This window comes from Mesoplodon mirus, assembly GCF_964341445.2.
Source record: "Mesoplodon mirus genome assembly, chromosome: X".
NCBI lineage: Eukaryota > Metazoa > Chordata > Mammalia > Artiodactyla > Ziphiidae > Mesoplodon > Mesoplodon mirus.
In genome coordinates this window covers 68,586,453-68,601,921 of record NC_138981.1, presented here as the reverse complement: position 1 = coordinate 68,601,921, position 15,469 = coordinate 68,586,453, and the positions used below count along the sequence as shown (strand labels likewise).

At 37.3% G+C, this 15,469-nt stretch overlaps 1 pseudogene across 1 annotated transcript; it reads left to right on the top strand.

Annotated features, from left to right (window-relative positions):
- Window positions 1-1,164: 1,164 nt before the first annotated feature.
- On the top strand, window positions 1,165-3,748 carry LOC309797089 (ubiquitin carboxyl-terminal hydrolase 44-like; annotated as a pseudogene). Its single transcript has 2 exons — window positions 1,165-1,932; window positions 2,400-3,748. The product of its transcript is annotated as a ubiquitin carboxyl-terminal hydrolase 44-like (transcript).
- The last annotated feature ends 11,721 nt before the right edge of the window (window positions 3,749-15,469 follow it).

Sequence of the window (15,469 nt, the reverse complement as noted above, 5' to 3'; positions counted from 1 at the left end):
TTAGTGAATGCATTATGACATCTTTCTCCACTCCTTTTCTGCCTCATTTACCTCTACAGTCTAAGACTAGATTTGTAGCTCTTGGTCTGTAGCTTGAATTAAAAAATAATAGTTGTAGGAGAGTATATCTAGAATTCCATCATATTTATATTTAACTTCTATGAATTCAACTTTAAATGATCATTTAATTTAAATAAAATACTGTTAAATTATACACACATATGTATTTCCTCTTATGTACCATAATTGCTATCTAATACTTTATAAAGTATATGTAGTCACATATATGTTACTCTCCAGGATTGCATACCAAAATAATATTTGTCCCAGTGTTTCTATGGGCAATGTAAAAGAAGCGTAAAAAAAAAATCAAGAGTAATTTTGACCAAATGTTATTTTAAACATTTTTAATGTTTTTTGTTGTTGTTGTTGTTGTTGTTTGTTGTTGTGGAGGTGAGAGGGAGGTCCAAGAGGGAGGGGATATATGTATAAATTCAATGTTATTTTTAACTTAAGGAATACATTTCTAACATAACCCCATGTATAAAATGCTACTCTGAGTAAGTAGAACTGATAGAGATTAGAAAGGGGAGTAAAGCAAGTCACGTTGGAGTAACCAAAGTAAGGAGGGTACATATGCAGCCATTTTATTATTATTTTCCAATTTTTATGAAAGCATTTCCTAATCTAAAATGTCCAAATATTCATACAGTTTCCACGGGAAAAATGACTTCAGAAATTAGTTTCTAAAAATAAATCATTTGGTGTTTACAGCAAAGGCATTGAACTGCCACATGTAAAGAATGAACTGCTTCCTCTTCAGCATATATATATGAAAGCTTATAAATAGTTGATAAGCCATCGGCTACCATGTAAAAGTGACATGTGCGTTTAGACTCATATAAATGCTAATGCTGCACCTACGCGGAGTTGGAGCCCAGAAGTTGGTTCCCAGCCTCAGGTGGACAACCTATCCGTCCACAGTCACAAAGCAAAGCAGCCTGCCCCCTCCCAGCACTCCAAAGTGGGGGCACAGGAGCAGGGTCGGCTGCAGCTTCACACTGAAGAGTGCTAAGATTGCTGCTCTGGCTTGGGATCTCTCCAGATGCTTCAGGTGTTGTGAACAGAGACTTGTTTGGATTATGTGTTTCTCAGTTAGCCTAAATGCTAACAACAGATAAATGCAAACACATTGGGCAGTTGAGGCTTGTTCAAGACCATTCAATCCTCAACCCTCAGAAATGGCATTGTGTGGATTGCAATACAACTGAGTTGATTTGTGCTTGTACTAGCAGTTCCTTTGTTACCTGTGGAAGATATATTGAAGAACCTGCACTCAAGCACTTTCAGGAAAGCAGTTATCCTGTTGCATTGGAGGTGAATGAGATGTGTTTTTTTGGTTACCTTTGTAATGATTATGTTCTTAATGATAATGCAACTGGAGACTTGAAGTTACTAAAAAGTACATTAAGTGCAATCAAAAGTCAAAATTATCACTGCAACACTGGTAGTGGAAGTATTTTACAGTCTGTGGGTACAAGTGATGATTCTTATTTCTTACAGGATGGCATGCACTCTCTGCTTCAAAACGAATATCAGATGTATACTGCTCTTTGGCACAGGAGAAGGATACTCATGGGTAAAATATTTTGAACTTGTTTTGAACAGTCACCCATTGGATGAAAAATGCAAGAAGAAAAATTTCAAGAAAAAATAGCAAAAAGAGAAGTGAAAAAATGACTGCAAGAATTAGAGTATCAAGTTAAAGCGGTATTGGAAAGTATGTCTCCAAGAAAGAGTTTACATTTGAAAGGTCTAGATCAGTCCCCCACAATAGAAATATTTCCTGTTCAAGTAGCACTTCAAACCTTAGCATCACCAGAAAAAGATGAAGTACTATATACCTCAGAAGACGTAAGATTAAAAATTCCAGTGACATGCACCCCAATGTTCATTGTAGCACTATTTACAATACCCAGGTCATGGAAGCATCCTGGATGCCCATTGGCAGATGAATGGATGAAGAAGATGTGGTACATATATACAATGGAATATTTCTCACCCACAAAAAGGAATGAAACTGGGTCATTTGTAGAGACGTGGATGGACCTAGAGACTGTCATACAGAGTGAAGTAAGTCAGAAAAAGAAAAACAAATATTGTATATTAATGTATATATGTGGAATCTAGAAAAATTTTACAGATGGACCAGTTTGCAAGAAAGAAATAGAGACACAGATGTAGAGAACAAATGTATGGACACCAACGGGGGGGTGGTGGTGGTGGGATGAATTGGGATACTGAGACTGACATATACACACTAATATGTATAGAATAGATAACTAACAGGAACGTGCTGGATAAAATAAATAAATAAATAAAATAAAATTTTTAAAAAGGCCAGTGATTCCTCCATTAAATGAACGCCAATCATAACTCTTGGTGTAACAGGATTGAGAAATTTTAGAAATACTTGCTATATGAATGATGTTCTTCAAGTATTGAGTCATTTACTTATTTTTTGGCAACATTTTTCCAACTTGATCTGAACCGATGGCTGGCTGTGACAGCTAGTGATAAAACAAGATCATCTTAAAGGCATCCTCCAGTCACAGATACAGTATATCAAATGAATGAATGCCAAGAAAAAGAAACAGGCTTTGTTTGCTCCAGACATCCAAGTTTATCATCAGGACTAAGTGGTGGAGCATCAAAGAGTAGAAAGATAGAACTTACTGAGCCAAGGTAGCCAAGTTCATAATACACTTCTCTCTGTCATGAATTGCATACTTTGTTCCAAGTTATGTGGTCTGGAAAGTGGGCCTTGGTCACACCATTTGCTATGCTACACTCAGTATGGAGATTAATACCTGATTTTCGTGGTTATGCCTAACAAGATGCTCGAGAATTTATTTGTGAGCTTTTGGATAAAATACAGCATGAACTAGAGACAACTGATACCAGGATACCATCTCTTATTCCCACTTCTCAAAGGAAACTTATCAATCAGTTTATGAATGTTGTGAATAACATTTTTCATAGAAAAATTCATAGGTTACATGTCTCGCATGTGACAACAAATCAAGTATCATAGCACCTTTCTGGGACTTGTCACTGGAATTTCCAGAAAGATACCAATGCAATGGAAAAGATACTACTTCCCAGCCGTGTCTGGTTACTAAAATGTTTGCCAAATTCACAAAAACTGAAGCTTCAGAAGGAAAAATATTTATATGTGACCAGTGTAATTCAAAGCATAGAAAGTTTTCCTCAAAACCAGTTATACTCACAGAAGCCCCCAAACAGCTTATGATTTTCCACCTACCTCAGTTTCTCAGATTACATCTTAAACGATTCAGGTGATCAGGACATAATAATTGAGAGAAGATTGGTGTTCATGTTGGCTTTGAAGAAATCTTAAACATGGAGCCATATTGCTGCAGGGAATCTGAAATCTCACAGACCAGAATGTTTTATTCATTATTTACCTGCTGTAGTAATGCACCACGGGAAAGGATTTGGCTCAGGACACTACACTGCCTAGTGTTATAATTCCGAAGGAGGTTTCTGAGTACACTGCAATGATTCCAAGCTAAACATGTGCACTATGGATGAAATATGTAGGGCCCAAGCTTATATTTTGTTTTATTCCCAGAAAGTTACTGAGAATGGACAGTCTAAACCCTTGTCTGGTAGACAACATCACAAAGAAGAAATTGATACCTCTTCTAATGAAATCCTTAGCTGATCCAAAGACAGTGGGGCTTTCTTCATTGTTTTTATTTTCTTACTAATCAGTGCACACTATGTTTACACATTTTGTATCTAACTACAGTAAATCTCCTTTTTTACAAAGAAAAATTAGCATAAGTATATGTATATCAATGACAGTAGGTAACTAAACATTTTCAACTACCTGGGAGTTTTTATTTATTTATTTTTTAACATCTTTATTGGAGTATAATTGTTTTACAATGGTGTGTTAGTTTCTGCTTTATAACAAAGTGAATCAGTTATACATATACATATGTTCCCATATCTCTTCCCTTTTGCGTTCCCCTCCCTCCCACCCTCCCTATCCCAACCCTCTGTGTGGTCACAACGAAACAAGCTGATCTCCCTGTGCCATGCGGCTGCTTCCCACTAGCTATCCACCCTACGTTTAATAGTGTCCATGTCCATGCCACTTTCTCACTTTGTCACAGCTTACCCTTCTGCCTCCCCATATCCTCAAGTCCATGCTCTAGTAGGTCTGTGTCTTTATTCCTGTCCTACTCCTAGGCTCTTCATGATATTTTTTTTCTTAGATTCCATATATATGTGTTAGCAAATGGTATTTGTTATTCTCCTTCTGACTTACTTCACATTGTATGACAGACTCCAGATCCATCCACCTCACTAAAAATAACTCAATTTCGTTTCTTTTTATGGCTAAGTAATATTCCATTGTATATATATGCCAAACCTTCTTTATCCATTTGTCTGTTGATGGACACTTAGGTGGCTTCCATTTCCTGGATATTGTAAACAGAGCTGCAATAAATATTTTGGTACATGACACTTTTTGAAGTATGGTTTTCTCAGGGTATATGCCCAGTAGTGGGATTGCTGGGTCGTATGGTAGTTCTATTTGTAGTTTTGTTAGGAAATCCATACTGTACTTCACAGTGGCTGTATCAATTTACATTGCCACCACCAGTGCAAGAGTGTTCCCATTTCTCCACACCCCATGCAGCATTTATTCTTTCTAGATTTTTAAATGATGGCCATCCTGACCAGTGTGAGATGATATCTCATTGTAGTTTTGAGTTGCATTTCCCTAATGATTAATGATGTTGAGCATTCTTTCATGTGTCTGTTGGCAATCTGTAAATCTTCTTTGCAGAAATGTCTATTTAGGTCTTCTGCCCATTTTTGGATTGGGTTGTTTGTCTTATTTTCTTATTGAGCTGCATGAGCTGCTTGTAAATTTTGGAGATTAACCCTTTGTCAGTTGCTTCATTTTGCAAATATTTTCTCCCATTCTGAGGGTTGTGTTTTGGTCTTGTTTATGGTTTCCTTTGCTGTGCAAAATATTTTAAGTTTCATTAGGTCCCATTTGTTTATTATTGTTATTTTTATTTCCATTTCTCTAGCAGGTGGGTCAAAAAGGATCTTGCTGTGGTTTATGTCATAGTTTTCTGCCTATGTTTTCCTCTAAGAGTTTTATAGTGTCTGGCCTTACATAGAGGTCTTTAATCCATTTTGAGTTTATTTTTGTGTATGGTGTTAGGAAGTGTTCTAATTTCATAATTTTAAATGTACTGTCCAGTTTTCCCAGAAACACTTATTAAAGAGGCTGTATTTTCTCCACTGTATATTCTTGCCTCCTTTATCAAAGATAAGGTGACCATATGTGCATGGGTTTATCTCTGGGCTTTCTATCCTGTTCCATTGATCTATGTTTCTCTTTTTGTGCCAGTACCATACTGTCTTGATTACTGTAACTTTGTAATATAGTCTGAAGTCAGTGAGCCTGATTCCTCCAGCTCCATTTTCATTCTCAAGATTGCTTTGGCTATTCGGGTTCTTTTGTGTTTCCATACGAATTGTGATTTTTTTCTTGTTCTAATTCTGTAAAAAAATGTCAGTGTTATTTTGATAGGTATTGCATTGAATCTGTAGATTGCTTTTGGTAGTAAAGTCATTTTCACAATGTTGATTCTTCCAATCCAAGAACATGGTATATCTCTCCATTTATTGGTATCATCTTTAATTTCTTTCATCAGTGTCATAATTTTCTGCATACATAATTTTCTGCATACATTGTCTCCTTAGGTAGGATTATTCCTAGATATTTTATTCTTTTTGTTGCAATGGTAAATGAGAGTGTGTTCTTAATTTCACTTTCAGATTTTTCATCCTTAGGGTATAAGTATGCCAGAGATTTCTGTGCATTAATTTTGTACCCTGCTACTTTAGCCAATTCATTGATTAGCTTTGGTACTTTTCTCGTAACATCTTTAAGATTCTCTATGTATAATATCATGTCATCTGCAAACAGTGACAGCTTTACTTCTTCTTTTCCAATTTGATTTCCTTTTATTTCTGTTTCTTCTCTGATTACTGTGGCTAGAACATCCAAAACTATGTTGAATACGAGTGGTGAGAGTGGGAAACCTTGTCTTGCTCCTGATCTTAGTGGAAATCGTTTCAATTATTCACCACTAAGGACAATGTTGGCTTTGGGTTTGTCATATATGGCCTTTATTATGTTGAGGAAAGTTCCCTCTATGCCTACTTTCTGGAGAGTTTTTATCATAAATGGGTGTTGAATTTTGTCAAAAGCTTTCTCTGCATCTATTGAGATGATCATATGGTTTTTCTCCTTCAATTTGTTCATATGGTGTATCACATCGATTGATTTGCGTATATTGAAGAATCCTTTCATTCCTGGAATAAACCCCACTTGATCATGGAGTATGATCCTTTTAATGTGCTGTTGGATTCTCTTTGCTTGTATTTTGTTGAGGATTTTTGCATCTATGTTCATCAGTGATATTGGCCTGTAGTTTATTTTATTTGTGACATCATTGTCTGGTTTTGGTATCAGGATGATGGTAGCCTCATAGAATGAGTTTGGGAGTGTTCCTCCCTCTGCTATATTTTGGAAGATTTTTGAGAAGGCTAGGTGTTAGCTCTCCCCAGAATGTTTGATATATTTCATCTGTGAAGCCATCTGGTCCTGGGCTTTTGTTTCCTGGAAGATCTTTAATCACAGTTTCAATTTCAGTGCTTGTGTTTGGTCTGTTCATATTTTCTATTTATTCCTGGTTCAATCTCAGAGGTTGTGCATTTTTAAGAATTTGTTAGTTTCTTCCACATTGTCCATTTTATTGGCATAGAGTTTCTTGTAGTAATCTCTCATGATCTTTTGTATTTCTACAGTGTCAGTTGTTACTTCTCCTTTTTCATTTCTAATTCTGTTGATTTGAGTCTTCTCCCTTTTTTTTTTCTTGATGAGTCTGGCTAATGGTTTATCTATTTTGTTTATCTTCTCAAAGAACCAGCTTTTAGTTTTTTTGAGCTTTGCTATCACTTCCTTCATTTCCTTTTCATTTATTTCTGATCTGCTCTTCATGGTTTCTTTCCTTCTGCTAAATGTGGGGTTTATTTTGTTGTTGTTGTTGTTCTTTCTCTAATTGCTTTAGGTGTAAGGTTAGGTTGTTTATTTGAAATGTTTCCTGTTTCTTATGGTAGGATTGTGTTGCTATAAACTTCCCTCTTAGAACTGCTTTTACTGATTCCCATAGGCTTTGGTTCGTGGTGTCTCCATTTTCATTTGTTTCTAGGTATTTTTTGATTTCTTCAGTGATCACTTCGTTATTAAGTAGTGTATTGTTTAGCTTCCATGTGTTTGTATTTTTTACAGATCTTTTCCTGTAATTGATATCTAGTCTCATAGCATTGTGTTCAGAAAAAATCCTTGATATGATTTCAATTTTCTTAAATTTACCAAAGCTAGATTTGTGACCCAAGATATCATCTATCCTGGAGAATGTTCCAGGAGCACTTGAGAAAAGTGAGTATTCTGTTGTTTTTGGATAGAATGCCCTATAAATATCAATTAAGTCCATCATGCTTAATGTATTATTTAAAGCTTGTTTTTCCTTATTTATTTTATTTTTGGATGATCTGTCCATTGGTGAAAGTGGGGTGTCAAAATCCCCTACTGTGATTGTGTTACTGTCGATTTCCTGTTTTATGACTGTTAATATTTGCTTTATGTATTGAACTGCTTCTATGTTGGATGCATAAATATTTACAATTGTTATGTCTTCTTCTTGGCTCAATCCCTTGGTCATTATGTAGTTTCCTACTTTGTCTCTTGTAATAGACTTTATTTTAAAGTCTAGTTTTTCTGATATGAGAATTGCTACTCCAGCTTTTTTCCTGATTTCCAATTGCATGGAATATCTTTTTCCATCCCCTCACTTTCAGTCTGTGTGTGTCCCTAGGTCTGAAGTGGGTCTCTTGTGGACAGCATATGTACGCATCTTGTTTTTGTATCCATTCAGCCAGTCTGTTTCTTTTCTTGGGAGCATTTAATCCATTTACATTTAAGGTAATTATTGATATGTATGTTCTGTTTCCCATTTTCTTAATTGTTTTGGGTTTTTTACTGTAGGTCTTTTCCTTACTTGTGTTTCTTGCCTAGAAAAGTTCGTTTAGCATTTGTTGTAAAGCTGGTTTGTTGGTGCTGAACTCTCTCAGCTTTTTCTTGTCTGTAAAGGTTTTAATTTCTCCATCAAATCTGAATGAGATGCTTGCTGGGTAGAGTAATCTTGGTTGTAGGTTTTTCTCCTTCATCACTTTAAATATGTCCTGCCACTCCCTTCTGGATTGCAGAGCTTCTGCTAAATGATTAGCTGTTTACCTTATGGGGATTCCCTTGTGTGTTATTTTTTGTTTTTCCCTTCCTGCTTTTAATATGTTTTGTTTGTATTTAATTTTTTATAGTTTGATTAATATGTGTTTTGGGGTGGTTTTCCTTGGATTTATCCTGTATGGGACTCTGTGTGCTTTCTGGATGTCATTTACTGTTTCCTTTCCCATATTAGGGAAGTTTTCACCTATAATCTCTTCAAATATTTTCTCACTCCCTTTCTTTTTCTCTTCTTTTTCTGGGACCCTTATAATTAGTATGTTGGTGCGTTTAATGTTGTCCCAGAGGCCTCTGAGACTGTCCTCAGTTTTTTTCATTCAGTTTTCTTTATTCTGCTCTGCAGTAGTTATTTCCACTATTTTATCTTCCAGGTCACTTATCCGTTCTTCTGCCTCAGTTATTCTGCTATTGATCCCTTCTAGAGTATTTTTAATTTCATTTATTGTGTGTTCATCATTGCTTCTTTCCTCTTTAGCTCTTCTAGGTCCTTGTTAACAGTTTCTTGCATTTTCTCTATTCTATTTCCAAGATTTTGGATCATCTTTACTATAATTATTATGAATTTTTTTCAGGTAGACTGACTATTTCCTCTTCATTTGTTAGATCTGCTCGGTTTTTACATTGCTCCTTCATCTTCTTTGTGTTTTTCTGTCTTCTCATTTTGCTTATCTTACTGTGTTTGAGGTCTCCTTTTTGCAGGCTGCAGATTTGTTGTTCCTGTAGCTTTTTTTTTTTTGTCTGTCCCCAATGGCTAAGGTTGGTTCAGTGGGTTGTGTAGGTTTCCTGGTGGAGGGGACTGTTGCCTGTGTTCTTGTGGATGAGACAGGATATCGTATTTCTGGTGGGCAGGTCCACATCTGGTGGTGTGTTTTGGGGTGTCTGTAGCCTTAGTATGATTTTAGGCAGCCTCTCTGCTAATAGGTGGTGTTGTGTTCCTGTCTTGCTAGTTGTTTGAAATAGGGTGTCTAGCACTGTTGCTTGCTGGTCGTTGAGTGAAGCTGGGTGTTGGCATTGAGATGGAGATCTCTGGGAGATTTACACTCTTTGATATTTTTTGGAGCTGGGAGGTATTTTGTGAACGATTTTCCTGAAATTGGCTCTCCCACGTCAGAGGCACAACACTGACTCCTTGCTGGATCACAAAGAGCCTTTCATCCACATGGCTCAGAATAAAAGTGAGAAAGAATACAAAGAAAGAATGATGATAAAATACAGTAGGATAAAATAAAATAAAGTTTATAAAATAAACAGTAATTATTAAGAAAAATTTTAGGTATTCCCTGATGGTGCAGTGGTTGAGTCCACCTGCCAATGCAGGGGATGTGGGTTCATGCCCTGGTCCGGGAGGATCCCACTTGCCACAGAGCACCTGGGACTGTGATCCTTGGCCACTCAGCCTGTGCATCCAGAGCCTGTGCTCTACAACGGGAGAGGCCGTAACAGTGACAGGCCCCCGTACAGCAAAACAAACAAACAAACAAACAAACAAACAAAAACCCAACAACAACAAAAAAACGGACTGTCAGAACCCTAGGACAAAAGGTGAAAGCATAGCTATACAGACAAAGTTTCACAGAGAAACATACACATACACACTCACAAAAAGAGGAAGAAATAATATATCTTGCTCCCAATGTCAAGTTCCACAATTTGGGATGATTCATTGTCTGTTCAGGTATTCCACAGATGCAGGGTACATCAAGTTTTTTGCGGACCTTTAATCCACTGCTTCTGAGGCTGCTGGGAGAAATGTCACTTTGTCTTCTTTGTTTGCACAGCTCCCAGGGTCCAGCTTTGGATTTGAACCCGCCTCTGTGTCCAAAAAGTAATTATTAAGAAAAAAAAATTTAAACAGGTGCGTGAGGGCATCTGTTCTTCACTCAGACAGGGTGGGGTTAAAGGAGCAGCTGATTCGGGTGCTCTGTCTCACTCAGGCCAGGGGAGGGTAGGATACTTATGTGGGGAGAGCCTGCGGCGGCAGAGGCCAGCGTGACGTAGCACCAGCCTGAGGCTCATTGTGTGTTCTCTCGGGGAGGTTGTCCCTGGATCACGGGACCCTTGCAGTGGCAGGCTGTAGAAGCTCCCTTGAGGAGAGGTGTGGATAGTGACCTGTGTTTGCACACAGGTTTCTTGGTGGTAGCAGCAGCAGCCTTAGAGTCTCATGCCCGTCTCTGTGGTCTGCTCTGATAGCTGTGGTTCACGCCCATCTCTGGAGCTCCTTTAAATGGCGCTCTTAATCCCCTCTCCTTGCACACCAGGGAACAAAGAGGGAAGAAAAGGTCTCTTGCCTCTTCGGCAGGTCCAGACTTTTTCCTGGACTCCCTTCCGGCTAGCAGTGGTGCACTAACCCCTTCAGGCTGTGTTCACGCTGCCAACCCCAGTCTTCTCCCTGGGATCCGACCGAAGTCCGAGCTTCAGCTCCCAGCCCCTGCCCGCCCCGGCGGGTGAGCAAACAAGCCTCTTGGGTTGGTGAATGCTGGTCGGCACTGATACTCTGTGTGGGAATCTCTCCACTTTGCCCTCCACAACCCTGTTGCTGTGCTCTCCTCCATGTATCCGAAGCTTTCCCCCTCCACCACCCACAGTCCCCGCCTGTGAAGGGGCTTCTAGTGTGTGGAAACCTTTCCTCCTTCATGGCTCCCTCCCACTGGTGCAGGTCCCATCCCTATTCTTTTGTCTCTGTTTTTTCTTTTGCCCTACCCAGGTACATGGGGGAGTTTCTGGCCTTTTGGGAGGTGTGACGTTTTCTGTCAGCGTTCAGTAGGTGTTCTGTAGGAGCAGTTCCACGTGTAGATGTATTTCTGGTGTATCTGTGGGGAGGAAGTTGATCTCCGTGTCCTACTCCTTCACCATCTTCTCTCGAAACCTCTACCTGGGAGTTTTAAACATTTAGTGCTTACCTCAGACTGGTGTTACCTCTTTTATATGTTGATGTCTTAATTGGCTCACATCATGAATTTGTGCAGTCTTCTACTCAAGAATTTTAAGTGGCATCATTTTATATATTTCTTATTTATCTTTTGTAACTATCTTCTATACAAATTCTTATTAGACAGAATATTAGACTTTCTTCACTAATAGTCTTACCAAAAACAAGGCATTTATTTCAGATTTGTATATTGGAAGTTACGTTTGCCCCCTGAAGGGAGTTAAACTACTACAAAGTAAAATGTCAAGGTGTCATCTAAATACTCATTGATCACACTTATTAATATTCCTGAGGCTTTGTGTGTTACAGGGCTCAGAATAGACATTACTTTGGTTAATGGAACTTCCTTTTCCAAAAATTTATTAACTTTTATAATTGTTCTTTACTTGGTCTCGTCAAACTGCATACAAATGAAGATGACAGCTTTATAAGTATTAGGTTGAAAAAGACCTGTATTAGGAAATTTTCCTTAAATTTTAGAGAACAAGTCATCTGGGGAAGCTGATCTTGAAGTTCAATGAGAATTTATCACTGAACAAGGTAATCATTCATGCCAAAAATACAGTTTGAGTGTTAAACGGCTAAGGTTTAAAATAATTCATCTATTAAATACCTATACAAGTTGTTAGTTCAACTGTTAACAAAATTATACCCCATTAAAGATTTATGTGGTCAAGATAAAAAAACAAACAAAAAAAAAAACCTAAATTTGTTATCCAAAACTATTTACGTAGGCATTACACTCTTTTGGCACTGATTCTCTCTAGCTCTGGTATTAACCTGGGTTAATAAACTAAAAATGTGTACTGGGGGATATAAGAAATATTGATTTTTCAAGTTTTCTTATTAGTAAAGTGATAGATGACACAACTTTTAATTATATTCTTTATGTCACATCAACTCCCAGAACATATATTTTATCTTCCTGCCATTCATTTTTTAAATGGACATATATTTTATCTTCCTGTATTCATTTTTTTAAATTTTGACAAAATATTTCAATTATAGCAAATATTTAATTGACAAGAATTCCTTTCCTATCTAATTGGTTTACCTTTCTGTATGACTCATTTGCATCTATATGTACACAGCTGGAAAGTGAAGTGAATTCAGTTTCATTTGATCAATGTAAACAAAGTGTGTCATTTGGGGAAAAAATCATGTAAACAAGCAAATCATTCTGTCAAGGGTCTCAGTCATTATTCATGGTGGGATGTATGGAGCTCACATACATATAGTAAGATCAGTTGAAATGACATGGCAAATACCTGTGGGCATATTTTCACAAAAATTTCTCCATCATTCAGTTTCATACTACACACTGGAGAAAAGGAAACTATTCACTGTTGATGTCAGAAAAATTAAAGTTTACAAACATTCTTATTTTTTTCTACTGTGTGTTTTTGCTTTGTGGTTACCATAAGGCTTACATAAAACTTCTTATTGGTATAATATTCAATTTTTAGATGATAATGACATAACTTCAATCACATTAAAAAGTTTATCCTTTTATTCCTCCCTCATATATTTTATGTTTCTGGTGCCACAATGACCTGTCATTATATTGTATATCCATTAACAAATTATTGTAGCTATAGTTATTTGTAATTCTTATGTCCTTTAATCTTTATACTAGAGTGAAAAAGATTAACACACCACAATATCACAATATTAAAATATTCTGAATTTGACTTTATAATTTAAATCTTCCCTGTGTGTTTGATATCATGTGTTTTCATCTTACTAAATAGCACTCTTTCATTTCAGCTTAAAGAACTCCTTTTAGCATTTCTTATGAGACAGGTCTAGTAGTGATGACCTCCTTCAGCTTTGGTTTGTCTGGGAAAGTCTTTATCTCTCCCTCATTACTGAAGGACAACTTTGCCAGGTAAAGTATTCTTGGTTGGCAGGTTTTGTTTTTGCTTTCTTTTATCAATTTGAATATATAATTTTACTCTCTCCTGGCCTTCAAAGTTTCTGCTAAGAAATCCACTAATAGCCTTATGAGGGTTTTCTTCTATATGAAGACCCTTTTTTTTCTCTCTTTTTTAACTTATACAGTTTTATTATATGTGTTTTGTAATACATTTTTGTTGTTCTTTAAGCATTTTAATGAGGTTTTAAAACCATCCGTTTTATTTTGAAATAAATGCACACAGAAAAATATGACAGTAATGTACCCACAATTTAGGAATTAATATTTTACCATATTTCCTTTATTCTTTTCATGTTCCTATATTGTTTTCTTTACTTTTTTTTAATAGAAGGTTACAGATACAGTTGCAGTCCCCTTTCCATCCTGTACTTTTAAGAAGCATACATATTTCTCACGTACAAATTGGTGTCTTCCCTGCCCTCCCATTCTTTCTCACATATTCATACAACACTGTACTGATTTTTGTTTTTATGAGTTACAGAAATGACTTCACACATACATATCTTCCAGAAACTTGCTTTTTCACTCAACTTTATCTCTGAGATTTATTCGTGTCAATACATGTAAGTCCAGTCCCTTTGTTCTAATTTCTGTACAGTGCCCAGTCAAATGGAAATACATCCTTCATCCATACAGTCCCCACTGAAGGATATATGAGTGGTCACCCGTTTCATGCTGCTGCCAGTGCTGCAATGGCCACCATCCTTGGGTGGAGAATACCATTTTGAGTTAATTATTTTAGGAAACGTAGGAGCTTCATTCATGAACTTGGATGACCATATCTCCACTCAGACTTGGGATGTTCTCAGCTATTATTTCTTTTAATAAGCTTTCTGCTCCTTTCCCCCTTTATTCTCCTTCTGAAACTCCAGTAATGTGTATAATGTTTCCTTTAGTGGTATCCCGCAGCTCACAAAGGTTTTCTTCACTTTTTTTCTTTCTTTTTTTTCTTTGTTCTCCTCTTGAGACAGAAAGACAGGAGTGTAGCCATCTTAGAAAAGGACCGAGGAGTGACTTTGAACAAACAAGCTTAACAAACTCAGCGAAACAAAGCACGTGAAGTCTTGGGTGTTTGAGACAACACCAGATATCCAAAGGGGTAAAACATTATCTCTGTTCCTTTGGTTTATGTACAAAGTTTCCAAAGGACAAAAGTGAGACTATAAATCCACCACATAGCAGAATCACCAAACTCTCCATTCCCTGAAAGATATAGATGAAGACCTGACACACACTCCTACATATTTTTGTTAGTTTGTTTGTTTTGTTTTGTTTTGTTTTGTTTCTTTTGTAGGGAGCAGACCCACAGCAGATGAAAACTCCTGATTGCAAGCACATAGACCTCAGACATGTTGAAACCAGAAGGTTGATGATGTTCAAAGCTTCACTTTGATGCCAACCAGTCTGAGAATTGAGCACAAGCTGGTCAGATACCCTGTAGCCCTCTCCCTCACACTGCCTTTAAAATACTTCCCTGAAAGTCTTCAAGGAGTTGGCACCCTTTCACATTCTCTTTCCCGTGTGCACAAGTTATCCTTTCAATAAAAAGTATTGTTTGCCTAAAAATATTGTGGGAGCAATATTTATTTCTATGGTATTTCTGTTCAAAACTCTGGAAAAGGCCTGGTAACATTTCTTGGCAAGCCAGTCTGTAGGGACAGCTGTGCTGGGATACCCATTTGTTTTGGGGGGGGGCAGACTCCAGGGGTCTTGGATGAGAAGGCTTCTTTTCATAGCATAGGACAAGCAGGCACCTGAAGCTCTTCTGTTTCAGCATCCTTGAAGCTGGTAAGTCCCTTTTGTGGCTCTCAGTTTTTGTTCATCTACAATGGGCAAGCATAACTTTTCCCTTTATATCTCCCTTTCTCTCTATCTACCTTTCTCTTGAGAAGGAAACATCCTCCTTCTGTTCTGTTGATGTCTGGTTTGCTCTTCCAAAACCTGAAAATCCTAGACTGATCCTCTTGTATTGGGTGCAGCTGGGAATTGATTTCCCTTTGCATGCCTCTGTTGTTGTGGTGCACCCTGGAGGATTATGCTTGCTCTAATTACCTCTTTGAATCTCAATGGTATTTTTCTGAGTGGTGTTGGTTTTTTGGGGGAAAATACTTTTGTGACATAAGTTGATGGAACCACAGAGGCTGCAGCCCCCTCTCAGCTCACTGTTATTTGTGGTTAC